A 13,954-nucleotide genomic window follows, 5' to 3' on the forward strand; every position below is an offset into this window, starting at 1 on the left:
AAACCCTGACGTAGACGCCGCACTGCGAGAGTTCCTATGAGAGAACTGGGACATTTTTGCCTGGCACCCTTCAGACATGCCAGGAATCCCACGCAGGCTGGCCGAGCACAGCTTAAATATCCAAACAGGATTCAAACCTGTCAAACAGGCTCTTTGGCATTTTTCCGAACCTAAGAGACAGCCCATGGGAGAGGAGCTAGCAAAGCTATTGGAGGCCGGATTCATCAGAGATATAAAACATCCGGACTGGCTAGCAAACCTTGTGATGGTACCAAAGAAGGACAAATCCTGGCGCCTGTGTGTTGATTTTAAAGACCTTAACAAGGCTTGCCCAAAGGATCCCTTCCCCTTCCCCCGCATCGATCAAATTATCGACGCTGCCGATTCGTTGTGTTTCCTGGACGCATATTTCGGCTACCATCAAATCAAGATGGCAGAACCAGACCAAGCCGCAACGGCATTCATCACACCATACGGCCCATTCTGCTTCAACACAATGCCCTTCGGGCTCAAAAACACCGGCGCAACATATCAACGCATGATTCAGACATGTCTGGCAAACCAGATCGGCAAAACAGTGGAGGCATATGTAGATGATGTGGTCGTCAAAACAAGAAATGTCGAATCTCTAGTAGACGACTTGAGGCTCACATTCCATAACCTCCGAACATATGACATCAAGCTCAACCCAGAAAAATGCGTTTTCGATGTTCCAGCCGGAAAGCTCTTGGGCTTCATTGTATCCGGTAGAGGAATTGAAGCAAATCCAGCCAAGATCCGAGCTCTATCGCAACTGGATATCCCAAAGGACCTCAAACAAATACAAAAGTTAACCGGATGCGTGGCGGCTCTAAGCCGCTTTATCTCCCGCTTGGGAGAAAAGTCCCTACCCCTTTACCGCCTCCTTCGGTGCACCGAACACTTCAAATGGAAGGATGCAGCCACGGCCGAACTCGATGAAATAAAAACCATATTGGCAACAAACCTAGTCCTGGCCGCGCCAAACACTAGCGAACCAATGCTATTGTACATCGCAGCAACACATCAGGTTGTAAGCGCAGTGCTCATCGTCGAACGAGAAATGGACGGACACAAATTCCCCCTTCAAAAGTCGGTCTATTATGTGTCCACTGTCCTCACTCCTTGCAAATCACGGTACCTGCATTATCAAAAGATTGCGTACGCGATATTCATGGCATCCCGGAAGCTATGACACTACTTTCAAGAGTGTTCAATCACAGTAGCCTAGGAAGTACCACTTAACGATATTATAAATAATCGTGACGCAACGGGCCGGATTGCAAAACGGGCCATTGAGCTCCTCCCATTCGACATAACTTATAAGCCACGGTGAGCCATCAAGTCACAAGTCTTGGCCGACTTCATCGAAAATGGACGGAGGTCGAACTCCCTAAAGAGTACGGCACATATTCAAATTGGATCATGCATTTCGATGGCTCCAAGATGTTGGATGGACTGGGGACTGGCGTCGTTTTGACGTCCCCCACAGGAGACACAGTTCAATACGTACTCCAGATTATGTACACAGACTCCAACAATGTAGCCGAATATGAGGCCCTTTTACATGGTCTCCGGATGGCAGTATCCATGGGAATTCAACGCCTAGAGGTGCGCGGGGACTCGAACCTCGCAATATCCCAAATAAATGGAGACTTCGACGCCAAGGATCCAAAGATGGCGGCTTACCGCAACGCCGTCCTAAAAATGTCAGCTTGATTCGGAGGGCTTGAATTTCACCACATAGCCCGAGAAAATAATCAGGCGGCAGATGTCCTGGCACGCATCGGCGCAAAACGCGATGTAGTCCCCCCCAACATCTTCTTGGAAAGGCTATTCAAGCCATCCGTAGTATGGGAAGGGGAGCCGCACAACAACAGCCCGGACCCAACCGCACTGCCCGACACCAAACATCCTGACACAATCGGCGGCTCTGCCAATGAAATAACACCTTCAGCCCACGTAATAATGGTCGTCATCGCCCCGTGGACAGAACCATTCCTCACCTACCTTATTAGGCAGGAACTCCCCGAGGACCAAAACGAGGCACGCTGCATAGTGCAGTGATCCAAAGCCTAGAAAGTCCATGAGGGAGAGCTTTATAAGAAAAGCACTACCGGAGTCCTTCAAAGGTGCATCTCCGAAGAGTAAGGGCGGAACCTCCTGGCGGAAATCCATGCCGGACTTGGCGGTCATCATGCTGCAGCTCGGTCCCTTGTGAGCAAGGCTTTCCGTACAGGCTTTTACTGGCCGACGGCCTGGGCAGACGCCCAGGACTTAGTCCAACGATGCACCGGTTGCCAGCTCTTTGCAAACCAAAGCCATATGCCACCCACCGCCCTCCAAACTATCCCCATCACTTGGCCCTTTGCGGTCTGGGGGCTTGATATGGTTGGACCCCTTAAAGGAGGAACCCACAAGCACAAATACTTACTGGTCATGGTGGATAAGTTCACCAAATGGATAGAAGCCAAGCCCGTCAAGACGGCCGAATCCGGACCTGTGATAGACTTTATATCTGGGGTTGTACACCATTACGACATCCCCCACAACATCATCACTGATAACGGCATGAACTTTACGGCCGACGAGGTAAAACTCTAGTGCAAAAACATGGGCATCAAGCTCGATTATGCTTCCGTCTATCACCCACAAACCAACGGCCAGGTCGAACGTGCAAATGGTCTTATCATGAGCGGCATTAAACCCAGATTAGTGTGGTCCCTCAAGGAATCTAACACGCACTGGGTAGCGGAGCTCGACTCCGTACTCTGGGGGCTGCGGACCATGCCGAATCGCACCACTGGATACACACCATTCTTTATGGTATACGGCGCAGAGGCAGTTTTGCCTTGTGACATAATTCATGACTCACCTCGAGTGCGCATGTATGAAGAAAGAGAAGCCGAGCTCGATCGGCAGGACAGTTTGGACGCATTAGAGGAGGAGCACGACGTGGCAAAAGCCCGTTCCGCATTATATCAACAGCTGGCTCGAAGATACCAAAGCAGAGAAGTACGGGCCAAAAATTACAACGTTGGCGAATTAGTTCTACGACTCTCGGACAAGAAAAAGGACAAACTCAAGCCCAAGTGGGAAGGTCCCTTCATAATTGACCAAGTCCTGACTGGTGGAGCGTACCGCCTGTGAAATGCAGCGGATAACCGACTCGAGCCAAACCCATGGAACGCAGCCCGTCTCCGAAGATTCTATGCCTAGCGCTGGATCCTGTGTTCGTCCCCTTACTCTGTCCATTTTTTATATACTTTCTGTCTTACATTTCTCTCCTTCTCTCTCTCTCTCTTATAGCCTTTAAAGGCTCATAAAGTGACGCGCTATCGACGCTCATTAAACCTGGGGGCTTCTTTACACAGAAGCTTATTTATACGGGCTTCATGCCCACCACATGTGTTACGCTTCCGCGTGTACCTTTTATTCACCATTATATGCATCAATATGACTTAAGTTTTGGCCAAGCTGGGTTGCCTGGCTCCTGTGCTTACCCCTACGTTCCCGATTGTTCGGCTAGGTGGTAAAGGGAGCACCTCTGCGATTGTTACTGTCGGGTCAGCCGGACGTGTACCTCAGACTGGGTGAAGCCGAAAGCTAGCGTTCTTAAGGTAATATTCGGTCGGTGAACTCAAGATGATCTTTTTTTATTTTTCTATATGCCTCCAGATGTTTTTCCTGTGTTTCTTTTCGCAGCATGGACATGCACTTTAGGGCATGCCTCCCAGGGAAAGGAACCCCTAACTGAACTATTCTCCCTGGAAGATGTTTCTTACTAACCATGTAATATAACATAACTAGTCGGGCACTTGTCTGTTCACGCACTAATGACCCCTACACCTGGTCTCCATGCATTCCCCGGTTCTTATATAACCGTATGGGAATTCGGACATACTCCGGACCGTCAGGTCCCGAGGCTGAAGCGAAAAGGTCGGCCATGAAAAATGATCTACAATCCGGCTAGAAGGCATTATAAATGTCAATTAAATTACATAGTCATTTTGACTGATTGTATTCCTCTTCAATACCATCTAACAGGCTGTCTAATTTACAGTCCTGCTGGGAATACTTTGCGGCCAACTCTACTTGGCCGTATACTAAGCTTACAGGGATCTCCTTCCCATCGGGCCCTATAGGACCATCCTCGGCCATGTGGTTGGGGTCAGCTTTTGAGTACCGCGTCTTCACCATGGCCCAGGCCTCCCTAGCACCCTGACGGCAGGCCGATATCTTCCACAATCGGAAGCGCCGCCGTGCTCCCTTTAGCTTCTCCGCAAGCTCTCCAAGACCTTCAGGCATGGAGATGGATGGCCACAGGGCCTGGGCGATGCCTTGCATCGCCCGCCGAACTCGATCGAGCAGTTGCGAGAGCTCGGGAAGAAGATCACCCGTAGAACCGGGCATCTCCTCTGCAGGACGACCTGTTAGCGCACCTACAGACATTGCTCTGTTAGTCGACTTCCCCGCCGAACTTTCTTTTCAAAAGTTCATTCAAGCACTTACTAAATATGCCGCGCCGAAGCCGCTGATTCTCCTTCACGGAGTCTGACAGCTGGGCATGAACATCTTTCAGCTCAATGCCCAGCTGGGTGTTGGCATCCTGGAGATCGTTCTTCTCCCGCCTCACCATTGTTAGCACCTTCTCACCAGCCTTTAGCTGGCATACGAGGTGTTGCCTTTCCGGATTCAATCCGGCACCATCTGCAATCTCATTTGTCAGATTCGCACTCATGCCGTGCTTCGCAAAATACTTATCTTTCAATGTGTATATTACCAGAGGGGGTCTCCTTGGGCTCCCCTGCTGTGGCCAGTGCGGCCTCAAGTTGGGCTTTGCACTCTTCCAGCTCCTTGGACAGTAGGGAATTCTTTTCTGTAAGAACCTGCATAACAAATGATCCTCAAATCAGTTATTCTAACTGTTTCAAGTCTCGGGGGCCACTGGTCTATATATAATTACCAAAATTTTCTTACCCATATGTCTTTTATATATTGCTCCGTGGCTCTGGCTAGACCATTTTGAGCGGCACGGAGGTACGCATCTCCCGAATTGAAGGCATCTAATGCCCCTTGGGAGAAGCAAGCGTCGCAAAGAATTGTCCGGCGACGCCTGTGGTTCATGGCACTTTCCACCTCAGAGTTGGTGGCAGACAACCCGTCCGCATCCTCCATCGGAGGAGCGTCTGGCACGCGTCTTGCGTTCGCCTCTGCCCCCGGACCAGGCTTTGGAGCCTGGCTGGTGGAGGCGCGATTGGCAGCCTCTCCGGATATAGTCCGGCGAGGTCTCTTTGTCCTGAAGAGAGCACGAGTGTCAAATGTGCCTCGAAGGTATAACAACTGGGATAGAGGGGCGCGCCATACCTTTGCGCTGATGCCTCAGTCCGGACTGCACTTATTTTCTGCCCACGAGGCCCTGCGGCCCCTCGTTGGCTTGTCGCCGCAGGTTCGGCCTTCCGCCTCAAAAACCTCCCCTGCAAAGTTCTGTTGTAATCAGGAAACTGAAAACACGAGAGGACGGACACCTATTCGGGATACGGGGACTTAGATCTCAGTTACCTGGGAGGCCGGAATTAGCCCTAGGTAATCAGCCGTAATGGCCACCAAGGCATTGTCCATGCTCAATTGATGGAACACTCCATCAATTAGCTCCACAGATATGTCCGGATCCTCTTGAGAGGCCGGGTCGAGGGACCGTCCTGGGTCCTCGGGTTGTGGAGGAGGGCTGCTTATTTCCTTAATAGCCCGGCGCAGTTCCTGCGTTGAAGTCGTCAGACTGAATATTTAACAATGGGAATACAAAACGGACGAGCAAGTAAATGCGACCACTTACCTAGCTTGGGGGATTGTGCATAGAGAATCCACCTTGTGGGTTGACGCGGAGAAATTCCTCCTCTCCTCCCTTGTACAAAGTGGACAAGATCTTTAGTAGAGCGGCAACTGAATCCGGCCCCTTACGGCCATAGCGGGTGGCGTTGTCCTCCGTGTTGAAATCCCACATGGGGTGGCTTCTATACTGAAGCGGCTGCACCCCCGCATGATGCATTCGGCCATAACCCCGATCATGGTTAGTCCGGAATGGGCCAACAATCTTATTCAGCCCATCCGATAAATGATGTCCCTATCGCTTTCCCTCTGAGGGCTCCGTGGACGCCAGCTTAGGCGCTTCTTTAAGGGAGCACTGTCGAACTCAGGGAGGCCGATTCGGACAGGATCCGGCAACGGGACGTCTTCTATATAGAACCATTCCGAGGGCCAGTCTTCAGACACCTTCTTTGGGGTTTCGGACAGATATCCGGTCCCGGCGATGCGCCACACTTCGGTTCCGCCCACTTGATACATTGACCCCTCCTTAGAGCGGGGCACAAGGCAGAATAACCTTTTCCATAGCCCGAAATGAGCCTCGACGCCCAAAAACAACTCGTAGAGGGCTACGTAGCCCGCGATATGCAATACGGAGGCTGGCGTGAGATTGTGTAGCTGGAGGCCGTAGAACTCCAGCAGCCCCCGGAGAAATGGATGGATTGGAAACCGAGCCCCCTTATTAAATAAGGGACGAGGCACACCCGCTCTCCTTTGGAGGGATTGGGGGCACTTTCCGCTGGCTTCCCGCCGTTATAGGTGGCGAGACTGGCTCGAACCGGGATCATGTAGACCGGGGGGAGGAATCCCTTGGTCTGGAGCTTCACCAGCATGCTATGCGGGATGGAGCATCTCTCCCAGTACCCGGGCTGAGGGCTGGAAGGGCGAGGGGAGGAGTTGTGATGACTGGCCATGGTGGAATGGACCTTTGTCGGATGTGCTCTGATGAACACTCACAAACGGAGGAAGATGTGGTTTGGATCTAAATCCATTCCCCTTAAATAGGGCAGCTCATTTACGCGGCTAGGGGTGTGAATGTAAAAGCACTCAGATTTTTCATATTCGTTTGACACGTGGGAAGCGGCCATTATTGGGCGTAGAAGCCAAGGAGCGCAACATCTACAGAAAACAGGACTCTATTCAACAGGTGCACGGAATTTGGGGGAGAACCCTCCTTCCAATGACGAAGACAATCTGCGCGCCGGACTCATCGTCATTGAAGCCTGGTTCTGGGGCTACTGAGGGAGTCCTGGATTAGGGGGTGTTCGGATAGCCGGACTATACCTTCTGCCGGACTCCTGGACTATGAAGATACAAGATTGAAGACTTCGTCCCGTGTCCGGAAGGGACTTTCCTTGGCGTGGAAGGCAAGCTTGGTGATACGGATATTCAAATCTCCTACCATTGTAACCGACTTTGTGTAACCCTAGCCCTATCCGGTGTCTATATAAACCGGAGGGTTTTAGTCCGTAGGACAACATACACATCAACAATCATACCATAGGTTAGCTTCTAGGGTTTAGCCTCTCTGATCTCGTGGTAGATCTACTCTTGTACTACCCGTATCATCAATATTAATCAAGCAGGACGTAGGGTTTTACCTCCATCGAGAGGGCCCGAACCTGGGTAAAACTTCGTGTCCCTTGCTTCCTATTACCATCCGGCCTAGACACACAGTTCGGGACCCCCTACCCGAGATCCGCCGGTTTTGACACCGACAGTTGGACCTAAGGGAGTCCTGGATTAGGGGGTGTCCGGATAGCCGGACTATACCTTCGGCCGGAATCCTGGACTATGAAGATATAAGATTGAAGACTTAGTCCAGTGTCCGTAAGGGACTTTCCTTGGCGTGGAAGGCAAGCTTGGCGATACGGATATGTAGATCTCCTACCATTGTAACCGACTCTGTGTAACCCTAGCCCTCTCCGGTGTCTATATAAACCGGAGGGTTTTAGTCCGTAGGACGAACAACAATCATACCATAGGCTAGCTTCTAGGGTTTAGCCTCTCTGATCTCGTGGTAGATCTACTCTTGTACTACCCATATCATCAATATTAATCAAGCAGGACGTAGGGTTTTACCTCCATCAAGAGGGCCCGAACCTGGGTAAAACATCATGTCCTCTTCCTCCTATTACCATCCACCTAGACACACAGTTCGGGACCCCCTACCCGAGATCCGCCGGTTTTGACACCGACATTGGTGCTTTCATTGAGAGTTCCTTTGTGTCGTCACTTTTAGGCCCGATGGCTCCTCCGCTCATCAACAACGATGCGATCCAGGGTGAGACTTTTCTCCCCGGACAGATCTTCGTATTTGGCGGCTTTGCACTGTGGGCCAATTCGCTTGGTCATCTGGAGCAGACCGAAAGCTACGCCCCTGGCCATCAGGTCAGATTTGGAAGTTTGAACTACACGGCCAACCTCCGCAGAGACTTGATCTTCGATGGATTCGAGCCGCAGCCGAGCGCGCCGCACTGTCATGTTGGGCATGATCTAGCTCTGCCGCCGAACAGTGCCCTAGGGGTCACACCCGCATCAGCTCCGACCCTTAATTCGGAGCCAACCATGCCAATCGAGGATGGGTGGTTGGACACCGCCTCGGGGGCTGCAATCTCTACGGTGATCGAGCCGAACACCAGCCCTATTCTTTGCGAAGCCCGTGACTCCAAGGAGCCGGACTCCTCTCCAGACTCCGAGCCCTCCGCGCCCCTACCGATCGAACCCGATTGGGCGCCGATCATGGAGTTCACCGCCGCGGACATCTTTCAGCACTCGCCCTTCGGCGATATTCTGAATTTACTAAAGTCTCTCTCCTTATCAGGAGAGCCCTGGCCGGACTATGGTCAGCAAGGTTGGGATGCGGATGATGAAGAAATTCAAAGCCCACCCACCACCGACTTCGTAGCCACTGTCGATGATTTAACCGACATGCTCGACTTCGACTCCGAAGACATCGATGGTATGGACGCCGATGCAGGGGACGATCAAGAACCAGCGCCTATAGGGCACTGGAAAGCCACCTCGTCGTATGATATATACATGGTGGACACCCCAAAAGAAGGCAACGACAATGGAACAACGGAGGATGACCCCTCCAAGAAGCAACCTAAGCGCCGGCGTCAGCGGCGCCGCTCTAAATCCCGCCGAAGCAAAAACGGTGATTCCGGCACGGGAGATAATAACACCCCGGACAGTGCCGAAGACAACCACCTACAGCAAGATTCAACACAGGAGGATCGAGAAGCCAGCCCTCATGAGAGAGCGGCAGACAGAGAGGTCGAGGACGATAATTATATGCCTCCCTCCGAAGACGAGGCAAGCCTCGACAACTACGAATTTGTCGTGCTGGAGGATCCCATCGAACAAGAGTGTTTCAAACGCAGGCTTATGGCCACGGCGAACAGCCTCAAGAAAAAACAGCAACAACTAAGAGCTGATCAAGATTTGCTAGCCGACAGATGGACTTAAATCCTTGCGGCCGAAGAGTATGAATTCGAACGCCCCTCCAAGAGCTACCCAAAGCACAGGTTGCTACCCCGATTAGAGGAGGAAGCACCTAAACCTACGTCACCAACGCATGATGCGGCCGACCGGCCACCCTGTGGCCGCGACAGAGAGACCTCTTGGCCCTCCGCTGAAGCCGCACCCCGGCGCCGCTCAAAAAATACCAAGGCATGGGAAAATGCGCCAGACCTGTGAGATATATTGGAGGACAAGGCAAGGCAAACAAGGTCGATCTACAGATCGCGTGGGCACCCACGACACGAGATGGTAATTGTCACTCCGAATACAGTAAATCCGGCCGGGCCGAACACAATAGACAAAGCTCGTTTGAGTTGCGTCGTGATATAGCCCAATACAGAGGCGCCACACACCCACTATGCTTCACAGATGAAGTAATAGATCATCAAATCCCCGAGGGTTTCAAACCCGTGAACATGGAATCATACGATGGCACAACAGATCCTGCGGTATGGATCGAGGACTATCTCCTTCATATCCAAATGGCCCGCGGAGATGACCTACATGCCATCAAATACCTCCCACTAAAGCTTAAAGGACCAGTTCGGCATTAGCTTAACAGCTTGCCAGCTGAATCAATTGGTTGTTGGGAGGACCTGGAAGCCGCATTCCTCGACAATTTCCAGGGCACTTATGTGCGACCACCAGACGCCGATGACCTTAGCCACATAATTCAGCAGCCAGAGGAATCGGCCAGACAATTCTGGACACGGTTCCTAACTAAGAAAAATCAAATCGTCGACTGTCCGGACGCAGAGGCCCTAGCAGCCTTCAAGCATAACATCCGCGACGAGTGGCTTGCACGGCACCTAGGACAGGAAAAGCCGAAATCTATGGCAGCCCTCACGACACTTATGACCCGCTTTTGCACAGGAGAAGACAGCTGGCTAGCTCGCAGCAATAACATGACCAAGAGCCCTGGTAATTCGGATACCAAGGACAGTAGTGGCAGGTCACATCGCAACAAGCAAAAGCGTCGCACTAATGGCGACAATGCTGAGGATACGGCAGTTAATGCCGGATTCAGAGGCTCTAAACCCGGTCAGCGAAAAAAGCCATTCGAAAGAAATACTCCAGGCCCGTCCAGTTTGGACCGAATACTCGACCGCTCATGCCAGATACATGGCACCCCCGAAAAACTAGCCAATCACACCAACAGGGATTGTTGGGTGTTCAAGCAGGCAGGCAAGTTAAATGCCGAAAGCAGAGACAAGGGGCTGCATAGCGATGACGAGGAGGAGCCCCGGCCGCCGAACAATAGTGGACAGAAAGGTTTTCCCCCACAAGTGCGGACGGTGAACATGATATACGCAACCCACGTCCCCAAGAGGGAGCGGAAGCGTGCGCTAAGGGACGTATACGCGATGGAGCCACTCGCCCCAAAGTTCAACCCATGGTCTCCCTGCCCGATCACTTTTGATCAAAGGGACCACCCCACTAGCACCCGTTATGGCGGATTTGCCGCATTGGTTCTAGACCCAATTATTGACGGATTTCACCTCACAAGAGTCCTTATGGACGGCGGCAGCAGCCTGAACCTGCTTTACCAGGATACAGTGCGGAAAATAGGCATCGATCCCTCGAGGATTAAACCCACTAAAACAACCTTTAAAGGCGTCATACCAGGTGTAGAGGCCAACTGTACAGGCTCAGTTACACTTGAAGTGGTCTTCGGATCTCCGGATAATTTCCGAAGCGAGGAGTTAATCTTCGACATAGTCCCGTTCCGCAGTGGCTATCACGCACTGCTCGGGCGAATCGCATTTGCCAAGTTCAATGCGGTGCCGCACTACGCATACCTCAAGCTCAAGATGATAGGCCCTCGAGGCGTCATCACGGTCAATGGAAACACCGAATGCTCTCTCCGAACGAAGGAGCATACGGCGGCTATCGCAGCGGAAGTACAAAGTAGCCTCTCAAGGCAATTCTCCAGTCCGGCCATTAAACGTCCGGACACCATCAAGCGCGCTCGGAGTAACCTACAACAAGACCACCTGGCACGTTCCGAGCAAGCGTAGCAATCCGGCCCCAACCCCAGCCCTCGCGAATTTGCGAAACCAGTGTTGCGCGTACATAACTACGCTCTGGAAATACCATGGGCACAGGGGGAGGGGCACCATCACAGCACGCCCGAAACGCGGCTTAAACCGCACTAGGGGCTGTCGATTTCTTAATTTTCTCTTATTTTCAGGACTCCATTCTTCAGAAGGCTTGTCCGGCAGTACAATCGCCGCACAAACGATACAACCAGGGAAGCAGAAAACTACGCCGCACTATGGAACTCTAAGGTGGTCTCTATAACGAGCAGTATACCTGTTTCACATAACATTCTGCAGCTTGCCCCTGGAAAGGACATGTTAAATAGTCCCATCTTTTGCTTATTGCAGTATTCATATCGTTCTGCTTTGATCGCAGCTTTTTTAAATAAACAATGCATAGCTTTCGTCTATTATTGCATTACTCTTTTTTACGAATATATGTTCATTAATGACATGTTGCACCCGTACACTTTGGTACGGCCAATACGCCAGGGGCTTACGTACCCCACAACATGGTGTGAGAAGTCCGAACACTTTCACAAGTGCGGCACCCCGAACTTATAGCATTATATGCATCGGCTCTGAATCATGTCTTGGGTCAATAGTTGGGTTTGCCCGGCTGCTATGTTTTGGTACCTTATGTTCCGTTATATCGGCTAAGGTAGCACTAGGAGAACTACTACGATTGTGCCCCAGTTGAGCTGGGCTAAGCACCTTAGTAGAGAAAGCTAAAACTGACCGTCATGATGAGGCGAGAGCTGGTCGCTGTTCGAGAGGTTTTCGAGTCCCTAAAGACTTATGCCGCTTAGAGCGAGGAGTCGGCTTTGTCCGGCCTAGGCATGGATAGCGCCCCAAACTCGGTCTTTCGAACATTAGGGGCTTCACCGAAATTTAAAATTATAGAATTCTATGGCTAAGTGAGAGTGTTCAAGCATTATAGTCTGATTGCCTTGTTCGTTGTGTTGAGCGCCTCCCTCGAAGGACCCAAGAATGGGAAAAAGAGCGCTCATGTTTATCCCGAACACCCCAGCACTCATGCCATGGGGGCAGAAGCCGACGACTCGCCATCTCTCAAATTTGATAAACGGGCGCACAGAAGGTAATATTTTAAATTCAAAAAGCATTGCTTAGCGCACATGAACAAGTTCTCAGCGCACAGGACAAAACAAGTTCTCATCCGCCACAAGGAGGGCACCCTTCAGAACGCCCTCATAATACATCTCGGGCTTGCGATGCTCCTTGCCCGGCGGTGGCCCGTCCTTCACAAGCTTCTCAGCATCCAGCTTGCCCCAGTGCACCTTCGCACGGTCAAGCGCCCTACGGGCACCCTCGATGCATACGGGCGCTTGATGACTTCGAGCCTTGGACAGGCCTCCACCAGCCGCCTCACCAGCACGAAGTAGCTCCCAGGCATGGCCTCTCCAGGCCACAGCCGGACTATGAGGCCCTTCATGGCCTGTTCGGCCACCTTATGGAGCTCGACCAGCTGTTTCAGCTGGTCGCTTAAGGGCACCGGGTGTTCGGCCTCAGCATACTGAGACCAAAACACCTTCTCCGTCGAGCTTCCCTCCTCGGCTCGGTAGAAGGCGGCGGCATTCGGCACGCTACGGGGCAAGTCTGTGAATGCTCCTGGAGAGCTTCGGATTCGGGTAAGTAACAAGTAATTCACTTTTATGTGCTTGCTTTGCATAAAGAATGCCTTACCCGCCGCTATCCTTTTTATTGCCTCAACCTCCTGGAGGACCTTCTAGGCTTCGGCCTTGGCAGACTTGGCATCTTCAATGGCCGCCGTGAGCTCAGACTCTCGCGTCTTCGAGTCAAGCTCCAAACTCTCATGTTTTTTCATGAGAGCCTGGAGCTCTTGCCGCACCTCGCCAACCTGCGTCTCATGCTTCTCCCGCTCGGTGTGCTCCGTGGCCGCCCTCTTCTCGGCCTCAGACAGCGCTTGCTTAAGGGTCGCCACCTCAGTTGTGGCCCCTACAATAGCCACGTTAATCCTGTCACTTTTTGCAATTGCACCTTTCACATATTTCAATAAGGTATTTCTTACCTTCCTTCTCCTCGAGCTGCCGCTTGGCTAGGCCGAGCTCTTGCTCGGACCGCTCGAGGTTCTGCTTCAGCGTGCCCACCTCTGTAGTCAGTGCGGCGGATGCTAGTAGCGAAGCCTGCATACGCATATTGACTTACTTTTGTTAGACTCCTGTGAACGTTATTAGATCCTCTATTCGGCTTTTCTTTCCGAACGCCGAACAGAGCATCAGGGGCTACTGTCTATGCGGTAATATTTTTACATATTCTTTACTTACCTCAAAGCCTGTTAGAAAGCTGGCACAGGCTTCAGTCAGTCCTCTCTTGGCGGACTGAACCTTCTGGATCACCGCACTCATAATAGTGCGTTGCTCCTCGTCGATGGAGGCACCGTTAAGCACCTCCAGCAAATTGTCCGGTGCCTCCGGTTGGACGGAGGTCGCCGGCTCGGTAGGCTTGCTCCTCTTGGAAGGAGGCTG

This window comes from Triticum dicoccoides, chromosome 1A (genome assembly GCF_002162155.2).
Source record: "Triticum dicoccoides isolate Atlit2015 ecotype Zavitan chromosome 1A, WEW_v2.0, whole genome shotgun sequence".
Lineage (NCBI taxonomy): Eukaryota > Viridiplantae > Streptophyta > Magnoliopsida > Poales > Poaceae > Triticum > Triticum dicoccoides.